Consider the following 9,749-nt stretch of genomic DNA (forward strand, 5'->3'; position numbering starts at 1 on the left):
GCCTGGAGCAGAGGAGGCTGAGGGGAGACCTTATCACTCCCTACAACTGCCTGACAGGCGGGGGGAACCAGCGGGGGTTGGGCTCTGCTCCCAGGGAACGGGCGATGGGACAAGGGGAAATGGCCTCAAGGTTGGACACTGGGGAAAATTCCTTTCCTGCAAGGGCTCTCAGGCACTGGAAGGGCAGGGGTCGAGTCCCCACCCCTGGGGGTATTTAAAAGCCGGGCAGACGAGGTGCTTAGGGACAGGGTTTAGTGGTGGACAGGTACGATTGGACTCGATGATCTTAATAGCCTTTTCCAACCAAACGATTCTGTGATCTGGCAAGATGTGGTTCATTGGAAGTGTGACGAAGGCATGGAGGTGCTGTGCAGGCTGCTGGTCCGGTGAGATGCATGGGGCTGAGGGCTGCAGGGGCCACGGGCTGGGCTGAGACAGTGCTGGAAACATCCTGCTCCCTCCCAGTTTGGGGTCCCTGTGTGGCACCAGCAGCCCCACTGGATCCAGGAAAACACATGGTGGGATCTCCATGAGAGCACTGTGTTGGTTGAACCCCTGTGGATCTATGGAGGAGAGCAATGGTTTGCTCTGAAAACCTTCCCCCGTGGAGATGGTGGCCTGTGCCATCAAGAGAGGAGTCCGTGGTGGGTTTTAGGGGATGGAAATGTGGATGCTTGCTTGGATTCGTCAGGAAGACAACAGGACACAGTTTTGGGTGACATTTGAATAAGACGAGGGGTGCTGCAGGTAGGATGGATGGCTGACCATGGTGTGATCTGGGGGAAGCGAGGCGGGCTGGGGCTGGTATGATGAGACAGAGCTGGGAGGGCTGGGGAGATGGGACGGAGGAAGACGACCTCTTCCTCCCCCTGCAGCTCTTCCTCTCTGTGATGTACTGGGCCAGGGGTCCAAGCAGCAAAGAGCTCAGCCGCGGGGCTGTGAGTGCTCCGTGGCTGCTCGGCCCGTGTGTGGCCACGCAGGCAGGCTGCGGCTGCTGGCTGTGGAGCAGCGCGTGCAGATGGCCGCAGACCCCTCCGAGAGACACTGACCGTACCCAGGAGCTGGGGACTGCTGGCGCCTGCCCCTCTGGCAGGAACTGGGCAGCAGGACTTCCCTGTGGGGACCTCAGCGGGGGCCAGACCCAGGGAAAGGTCTCTGCAGCTCACAGCAGGGACGGAGACGCGTGGGTGCCCATGGTAGGTCCCAGTTCTACAGCGGGTGACCCAGCCAGCATCTGGCAGTCACTGCTTGATGTGGGTTGGAGATGTGCTGGGGGAAGATGACTTTGAGTGGCAGGATTTCCCCCCGAAGGACAGCGGGACGAGGGGTGGCTGGGAACCTGCGCTGCCGTGTGTGCAGCCCGGCCCAGAGCTTGGGCAGAGCCGCTGGGCCATCCCTCCTCTAGCCCCAGCAGCTCCATGTGCTCCTGAGCTGCCTGGCTGGAGAGCACGATGTGTGTAAGGGGTGACCTGCCCGAGGGGCAGCACCAGGCACCTCGGGGTTGTCCTGAGCTCCACTGCATGCTGCCGAGGAGATGGATGCAAAAGCAGGAGCTCGTGTCTGTCCTGCAGGCTGAGGGCTGTGCTGGGTCTGAGGCGTGCAGCCCCCCAGGGCTGAGCACCTCCTCTCAGCACATGGGGGGCATCGGTGCCTCCCTAAGTCCTTCTGCCGGTTGGATCCCCCTTCTGCGGGGCAGCCAACCCCCCGGCAGTGCGCTGCCCCTCAGTTCCCCATGCAGCTGACGTGCTATGAAGTCTTCGGGAAATCATCTTTCTCCCTGTGTCCTTCCAAGTGAGGAGAGCTAGCATGGAGGACAACAGGAGGAGCTTTTGCTTGAGGCCACCTTCCCTGGAACGGTTCTGCTTTCCTTCTGATCCCACCTGGGCAACATCTGTCAGATTTTCTGTTCTCTCGCAGCAGAGGCAGGGCCTGAAGATGCTCGCTGGGGGAGAGCTGCACTCCCTTGCCGTGCTGCTAGTCAAAGCCAGCTCTAATGTCAACTAAGGCACAACGTGAGTCAGGTGCTGTCCTCAGCCTGGGCCCCTTCCCAAAGGACACAACAGCGCTGCTTCAAAACAGGTGCCTTCACAACGTGTTCATTCGTTTCTCTGTCCCTGAGCGTTGGCACCAGGCAAGGCAATACCTGGCATGCCGAGGCCCGGCAGAGCTGGAAGGCAATGGTGGCCACCTCTGCCTGGGGCGGATGGGGGTCCTGCAGAGCCTGGTGAGGGCTGCTCCCTTTTACGGGCTGTGGGTGGACCCAGTGGGCTGCACTGGCAGTGCTGGGCTCCGTTAGACAGATGGGGATCGCAGCTGTCCCTGGGAAGTGTTTTGAAGTGGCACTAAAAGTGCTATTTGTCCGTAGCTGGCAAAGAGTTAGAGACTTCCTTTTCACAAGGAGTCGCATGGAAAAGGCGAGGGGCAATGGGTACAAGCCAATCCTGAGAAGATTCCAACTGGACAGGAGAGGGAAATTTTTCCCCATGAGAACAGTCACCCATTGGAATAATCTCCCCAGGGGAGGGTTGACTCCGCCACATTGGGCACTTTCAAGCCTCAGCTGGACAGGGTGCTGGGCCATCTTGTCTGGACTGGGCTCTTGCCCAGAAAGGTTGGACCAGGTGAGCCTTGAGGTCCCTTCCATCCTGGGATTCTGTGGTTCTGTGATTCTATGATTCGATGAAGAGTTATGCTTGCATGTCACCCAGGGAAATCGGGTGGCGTGATCTCAGCTTGCACTGCGAGAGCATGACAGAATCCAGAGCAGACCCAAGGCTTCTTCAAACATCTTTTGACTTCTCCTGCTTCTCCACCACCGTATGCCCCAGAGAAGGCTGCATCTGACCACTGGAGCAACGCCAGCACCCAGCTGTCTGCCAGAGCCAGCGTGGTGGTTGATAGTGCCGAGCTGCACAGCCTGGGCATGGTGAGGGCACCCGCGTACACTCAGGACCGCAGTGGCACTGGGGCCACAGAGGGGAGCAGCTTGTGCCGCAGGGCGAGGCTGGGTGGTTGAGCCCTGAGCCCTCGGTGTCACATCGGTCCCAGGAGGAGCTCCCAGCCCTGGCTGTGGTCGTGCTGCCGCCCATGCATGCCTGCCTGGCACAGTGGGGGGAACGGCGAGGGTCCCCTTCCCATGTGCAGCAGCCCCAGGTGTGGAGGAGCTGAGGAGCAGCTAATTGCTGTGCTCTGTAAGAAGAAATAAATAAAAAGGACTTCTGCAAACAATATAATCTCCTGGGGAAGAAATTGCTGCTCTGCTCCACCCACACCGTGCCTGCGTGGCCTTCATGCACTGACTCATCCCTCCCTTCCCAGTGACCGTGGGCAGGGCTGTCTGAGCCGCTGCTGGGGCTGCTCTGGGGGCCTTTCCACCGCAGGGCAGGAGCAGGGCACTGGGCTGCCAGGGCTGGGCAGCTGGGACAGTGATGCCCACGGGGCCTTCAAGAGGCCTCGGTGCTTGAGGGCCGCCCCTCAAATACTGTGTTCGGTTTTGGGCCCCTCACTACAAGAAGGACACGGAGGGGCTGGAGCGTGTCCAGAGAAGGGCAATGGAGCTGGGGAGGGGTCTGGAGCCTAAGGCTGCTGGGGAGCGTCTGGGGGAGCTGGGGGTGTTCAGCCTGGAGCAGAGGAGGCTGAGGGGAGCCCTTATCACTGCCTACAACTGCCTGACAGGAGGGGGGAGCCATTGGGGTCAGGCTCTGCTCCCAGGGAACGGGCGATGGGATGAGGGGAAACGGCCTCAAGTTGTGCCAGGGCAGGTTTAGCTTGGACATTGGGGAAAATTCCTTCCCCGCAAGGGCTGTCAGGAACTGGCAGTCGCTGCCCAGGGCAGGTGTGGTGTCGAGTCCCCACCCCTGGGGGTATTTAAAAGCCGGGCAGACGAGGTGCTTAGGGAAAGGGTTTAGTGGTGGGATGGCAGGGTTGATGATCTTGGAGGTCTTTTCCAACCAAATGATTCTGTGATTTCAGCTCTGGGTGACAGTGATCCTCCAGGAGCTCTCGTGACCATACCTTGCCATCCAACCCATGTAGCCCTGCTGATGCTTCCCCCCCGCTCTGTGCTGTCTGTCTGTCTCCCGCTCAGCCAGCATGTCCTTGTGATCCTGGGTGACCCAGTGGTTGTCAGTGTCCATGCACCCAGTCTGCAGTGGCAGGGCTGTGTTGGGGCTGTGGGTGGTGATGGGATGGTGTTTGGGGATGGTGGGGGGCTGCCCCTGCCTCAGGTACAACAGCCACTGCCACACACCCTCCCTGAGAAACTGTAGAGGTGTGGAGGAGCAGTGGGACCTGGGACGGCTTCCATAGAGCTGCTGGGACATGCCTGATGACCTTGAAAGTGTCCTTCAGCCCAGCACCTGATTTGCTTGTGAAGTGGTTTTGCACAGGGTGGTGTAACCAGACCCATGAAAAGACATTTGAAAGAGAATCTGCAGCCTCTGGCTGAGGATGCTCCCAGATGTGGCTGGCCAGGGGAGCGTAAGATCTATCTCATTGCCAAGCGGTGGAGCGGTGTCTGTGGGGCTCGCAGGTGACGGGGATGAGTCCTTGTCCCTCCTTACTAGGTGTGCTGGTGGGACCTAGTGGAAGAGGAGGGTGGCTTGTCCACTGTGGACTAAGCTGGTTCTTCGAGATGCCTCAGTCCCTCACATTGTCTTGGCTTTCCTCTTTGCATTTTCTGCTTTGTAATCACCTTTTGATACCCTTCGCCACAGGCCCCTGCGTGAAGTGTCTGGAGACATGGTGCGGAGGCTGGAGGCTGATTCTGGGCTGAAGGGCTTGTGCTTGAAGAGTGGCACTGGGCGCTGACTCAGGGATTTGGGGTGAGTGGTGGCGGACAAGCTGTGGCTCTCGGCGCGGTCCCTCCTTGCTCAGCGCTGACACAGCCCATGAGAGGCTGCTCCTCCGCAGCCGTGAAGTCCCTTCTGTCTATGCCTCCCTCCTTGTTGCGGGTCAAGCAAGGAGGGAGCTCCAGGGCCCTGGTGTGGCCTCCTGACCGCATGGGACAAGGTGGGCTCTCGCGGTCAGGGTGCCAATGGGGCGCCCCTGTGGTGGTTTGCTCTCCATATAGTGTATCCTGGTTCCGGTCCCTCGCAGGTGCCCCTCAGGGACGCAGTCACAGTGGCGATGGGAGGGGGACCGAGCAAACCTGCCTTTGCTGCTCCCAGCCCCTCGGCACACAGCAGCGCAGCCCCGGGGCTCGGGGGCAGGCTCTGCGGCCATGTGCGGGACAGGCGGCAGAGGAGCAGCCTGGGCAGCTTGCCCAGAGCCGCTAACGGCAGAAAACCTGTGGCTGTGGCTTAGGAGTGAAGGCTCGAAGGGGCCAGCCCAGACACCCGGCCGCACACGTGCGTGGGGCTGCGCAGCGTGGGAAAGCGCACGGCAGATGACAGATAAGAGTTCTGCTTTGCTCATCGCAGCACAACTTGTCTGGCTTCCACCAAATGAAGCGCTGAGCTGCGAGGAGCCGCCTCCCGACGAGGACACAGTGTACCAGAAAATCAGGTGCATGGCTTGGTAATGATGTGATGATACAATTTGGGCTCATACAAGCAGTAACAGGAGACGGGAGCAGAATTCAAGGAGCCAAGCATCGCGTGAGGGAAGAACTAGAGAGAGATGTGGGAAGGAGATGGGGAAGACTGCGACAGGGTTGTTGCCCCTAGCCTAGGGCTATGGATTTATCCATCCTGGGGCGAGGACTGGTGGGCAGAAGATGGCCCTTTCCCTCACCCTCTGCCTGCTAGGGGGATGCTCCTTTTGATTGCTCTGTCACATATGCAAGAAGGTGACAGGGTTGGTTTGCCCCCCTTGGCTGAAGTCTGCTCTCCGTAGGCAGGAAGGGGTCGGCTCCCCGTGCCAGGCTGTTGCCATTTTTGCTTTGAGTTTTGTTTTCTTGATAGAGTAAAACATTTGGACCTGCAGCCACCGCTTCGGCAAGTGGGCTGCGGGTGCTCAGGGGGAGGCTGGTTAACAGCGTGGGAAGCGTCACGGGGGACGCCTCATGCAAATGCATGCTATGCATCATTTATCAAGACATTAATATTAATGAGCAACCTAGCCTAACCCCTTGTAAAAGCAATCGGCACCCAAACTGCTCCTGCAGCTGTGCAGAGGTCACGTCCCTCCGCCAGCAGCGGCGCAGCTTTCTTCCCGCTCCCATCTCGTGTGCGCTGGCATTCCTAGCTCCCCGCTCAGCGCCAGGCATGGCGATGAAAGGCAGCTTCCAACAGCTCTCTGCTGCTCTCCAGGGCTGCACAGGAGCTTGTCCTGCACCTCCGAAGCTCAGAGCAGCCTCTCACTCTACCTTTCCTTCCAGACACAGGGCAGATTTTCACAGAAGTCGCTTTGTCGCTACGTTTCTTCTCCTCCCCCCCCCACCATCTTGGCCCCAGCTTATCCTGATGCCTCTTTTCCACCCTGATGCTGTGTAGCAGCTCTATATAACTTTATATTGACCGTTCAGATTGCCTCAGCTGGCCCAGCACGGTGTACGAGTCAACGCCGCGGCAATAGGTGTAGGTTGATGCCTCCTGTAATGAACCTCCATTCCCACCTTCAGCTCCATTCAGACCTTCATGGGTTGCGGCCCTGAGTCCATCCCAAAGGAGCTGGTTCCAACCCAGGTCTGACCGCAGAGCTGGCGGCTGTGCCACCAAGGGCACAGTACCCCTGTGGAAACTGCTTCAGATTGTGGCCACTTCTGGAGGCCAAAACATCTGAGAACTTCTCTGAGAGCATCCCTAGGGAGCCTGGTCTGCTGAGCAGCCTCTGCCGCATGAGCCCACCTCCTTGCCTCTGCCAGCTCAGCAGCACCCCGCTGTTTTGGAAACATTCCCCTGGTTCTGGCTCTCTCATCCCCAATGACGTGGGCTCCCAGCAGTGTGGGAGAAGCCGTCTCAAGTTGTGGTGCCATCAAAGTTTAGGAGAGGTTGGCAGTGTGGAAGGAGATGGCCGGGAGAGGGGGAGGGACTGAGGGAAGGCCAATGCACCAGCATCCCTCTGACCAAGACGGCAGGAGGCCAGCCCAGGCTGATGCTCTCCCAGTGTATTCACCTCTCTGTCCATAAGGTGGTAGAAAGGCACGGGGAGGGCTCTGCAGTGCCTGGGGTTGGGCGTTAGCAGGTCCCTGTGCGCAGAGCAATGTTTTGCCTGTCGGTGGCATTAGAGGTGAAGCAGTCGTGTCCCCCCGACACTCCTGCTCTGCCATTTCCTGTCCTTTCCTTTATGCAGACACCTTGGCCTTTTTTTCTAGAAACTCTTGAATGGTTTAAACCCCAGTAACCCTTCCAATTTGGGGGCTGGAATGCAGGAACCACCGCCTTCTTTCAGGAGGCTGCACTTGAGCAATCCTTCCTCCCAGAAAATGGGAGGCTGGATGGAGAGCATCAACCCCAAATGCAGCCTTCCTTGCTTCTGCCAATGCTCAGTGGCAAGCGAGGGGGGAAGCTCTCAGCACCTGCCAACCAAGCAATGCACTGTCATTAAGGCTCTGAAGCAGCAAAATGCTTAGGAATATCTTTGAAGTGCTTTCCAGAGCCTGGAGTGAAATCTCACAGCTGCAAGGCGAGGCTGAGCCCCCCCAGATGCTTGGAGGAGCTCTTCTCCCCTTCCTAGCTCTGCACCAGCAGCCAGGGCAGCCTGGCCTCCTCCTCACCAGCCCTGACAGACACGGCCAGCATCCAGCCCCTTCCTCAGGCTGCCCAGGGGTACAGGAGATGTCCCCGGAGGGCCCTTGGAGGTGAGTAGGGAGTTCTCCTTGTTGCAGTTGGGTTTGTCTTTCCTTGGCACTTGGGCTTCTCCGTTTATCTCCTGATGTGTTACACCAGGCTGGGGGACACATTTGGGCTGCGATGGTCCAACCTGGTGATCTTGCAGAGAATTCTTACCTTCCATTGGGAAAATAAGGCCTGCCCCATGCAGGGCACGTAGGGATGTGCTGGGGTCCTGGTTCACATCTCTGGTGGTGGTTGAAAGGCCCTAGGTGTCAGGGACACAGCCTGGCAGCCTGGCAGGGGACCTGGGGGTTCTGGCAGGGTGTGCTGGGGCACAGGGGGGCTGCACCCATCCCTGGCTGAAGCGACTCCGGGACCCTGACCTGCAGCCATGGGGCTGCGCTCAAACACCCCCACTCTGCCTCCTTGGGTGCAGCCCTGCTCCCTGCACCCCACAGCTCCTGCTCCCTACATGCCCCTTGCTGTCCCGGAGCAGAGGGGGGGTCAGCCTGTGCCAGGCAGCGGGTGAGTGCTGCTGAGCCTGGAGGCATTGCCTCTCTGCCTCACGGCTGCTTTGCATTGCTCATCTCTCCTCCTCCCTGCTGCTGCCCTCATTTGGCTGCTTTTTGTAGACGAAAAGTGGCCTTTAAAATATAGGACAAGGTCACCCTTCCCTCCCCACGCAGCAATTGCAGCCTCGTGCGGCTGTGCCGTGTTGCCTGGTGGCAGCAGCTTTGCAGAGGCACTGCCTGCAGGTGCCAGGGGCTGCCCCATGGGGATGCAGTGCCAGCAATGACATGGGCGCCCTCGGGAGGGCTGGGCAGCAGCGAAGGTGCAAGTTGGTGCAGGGTTGCACTGGGCTGGTGGCCAGAGGGCTGGAGCTGGCAGCCAGCTGTGCCACCACTGTTCTGGAGCAGGCGTCTCTGTGACATGTGTCCCCTTCAGCCATCCTGTGGCTGTCCCTTCACACCCTGCTGAAGCCCTGCTGCCCACCTTGAAGGGGAGGTGCCCAGTCCTGCCCAGGTGTCTCTGGAGCAAGGGGCGGTTGGGTTGCAGTCACTCCCAGCCCAGCGTGAGCCGCTGCAGGTGGAATTTATTCCCACAGGAGCAGGAAATGTTCCTTGTGCTCACCACCAGGCTTGCTTGCGCCTCCTGGCACTTCCAGGGCTACTGACAGTTTATTCCCCCGTGGCATGAGCTGGTGGGGACTGGCACGCCAGCAGCCCAGTGAGCCTTTGCAGAGTTGGAGCCTTGCAGCCCAGTGTCAGGTGGGCAAGCCCAAGTGTTCTTGCAAGGTGCCAGAGTGGGACCCAAGGGTGCTGTCTAGAAGGGGTCATCCACATCAGGCTGGCCCAAGTCCCTTTTACTGCACCTTTCTGTTCCTTCCGTTGCTGATGGGTGCTGTTCTCTGAGTGCCCCAGCCCTCAGCGGTCCGGACTGTCCCCGCTCCAGCCCGGCCAAGCCAAGGTGAAGCGTGCAAACAAACTTCCCTGGGAGCACGCCAAGCCTGAAAGTCCTCTGCCTTCCTTCCAAGCATAAAGCTAGTGAATATAAACAGGCTTGTTATCTCGAGGGGAAACAGGGGTCTACGGCAAAGCAAATGCTGAGCAGCGGCAGCCGCTCTTGATGAGAAGTTTCCTGGTGCCTGTCCCTGATGGCTCTCCAGGTGGATGCCAGCACTCCCACAGTGCTTTTAGCTAATGGAGAAAGATAATCCTGATGTCCTGGCCAGCACCGTGTCTGTGCAGTGCCTGGGGCTGTCCGAGCTGCTGCCGACTGTTCTGTTTCTTTCTGTGCTGCCAGGATCTGGCTCTCCGGCTGGAGCTCCTGGTGCCCCCAGAAGAGGATGGGAAGCTGCCCCAGGCCCAGGGACCCTCCCTTTCTCAGGGGGGCTGAGCCAGCGGTGGAGGGACAGGAGGCCAAGGGCAGCACCGGCCTGGGCCCCAGCCACGCTTCTCCACCGAGGTGTTGGCTGGGCGCCTGCCACCTGCAGCCCTTCCATTGCAAAGTCTTGGTGAAGAGATGCTGTTACTG

The sequence above is a fragment of the Egretta garzetta genome, unplaced genomic scaffold (genome assembly GCF_000687185.1).
Source record: "Egretta garzetta isolate BGI_Z169 unplaced genomic scaffold, ASM68718v1 scaffold440, whole genome shotgun sequence".
Classification (NCBI taxonomy): Eukaryota; Metazoa; Chordata; class Aves; order Pelecaniformes; family Ardeidae; genus Egretta; species Egretta garzetta.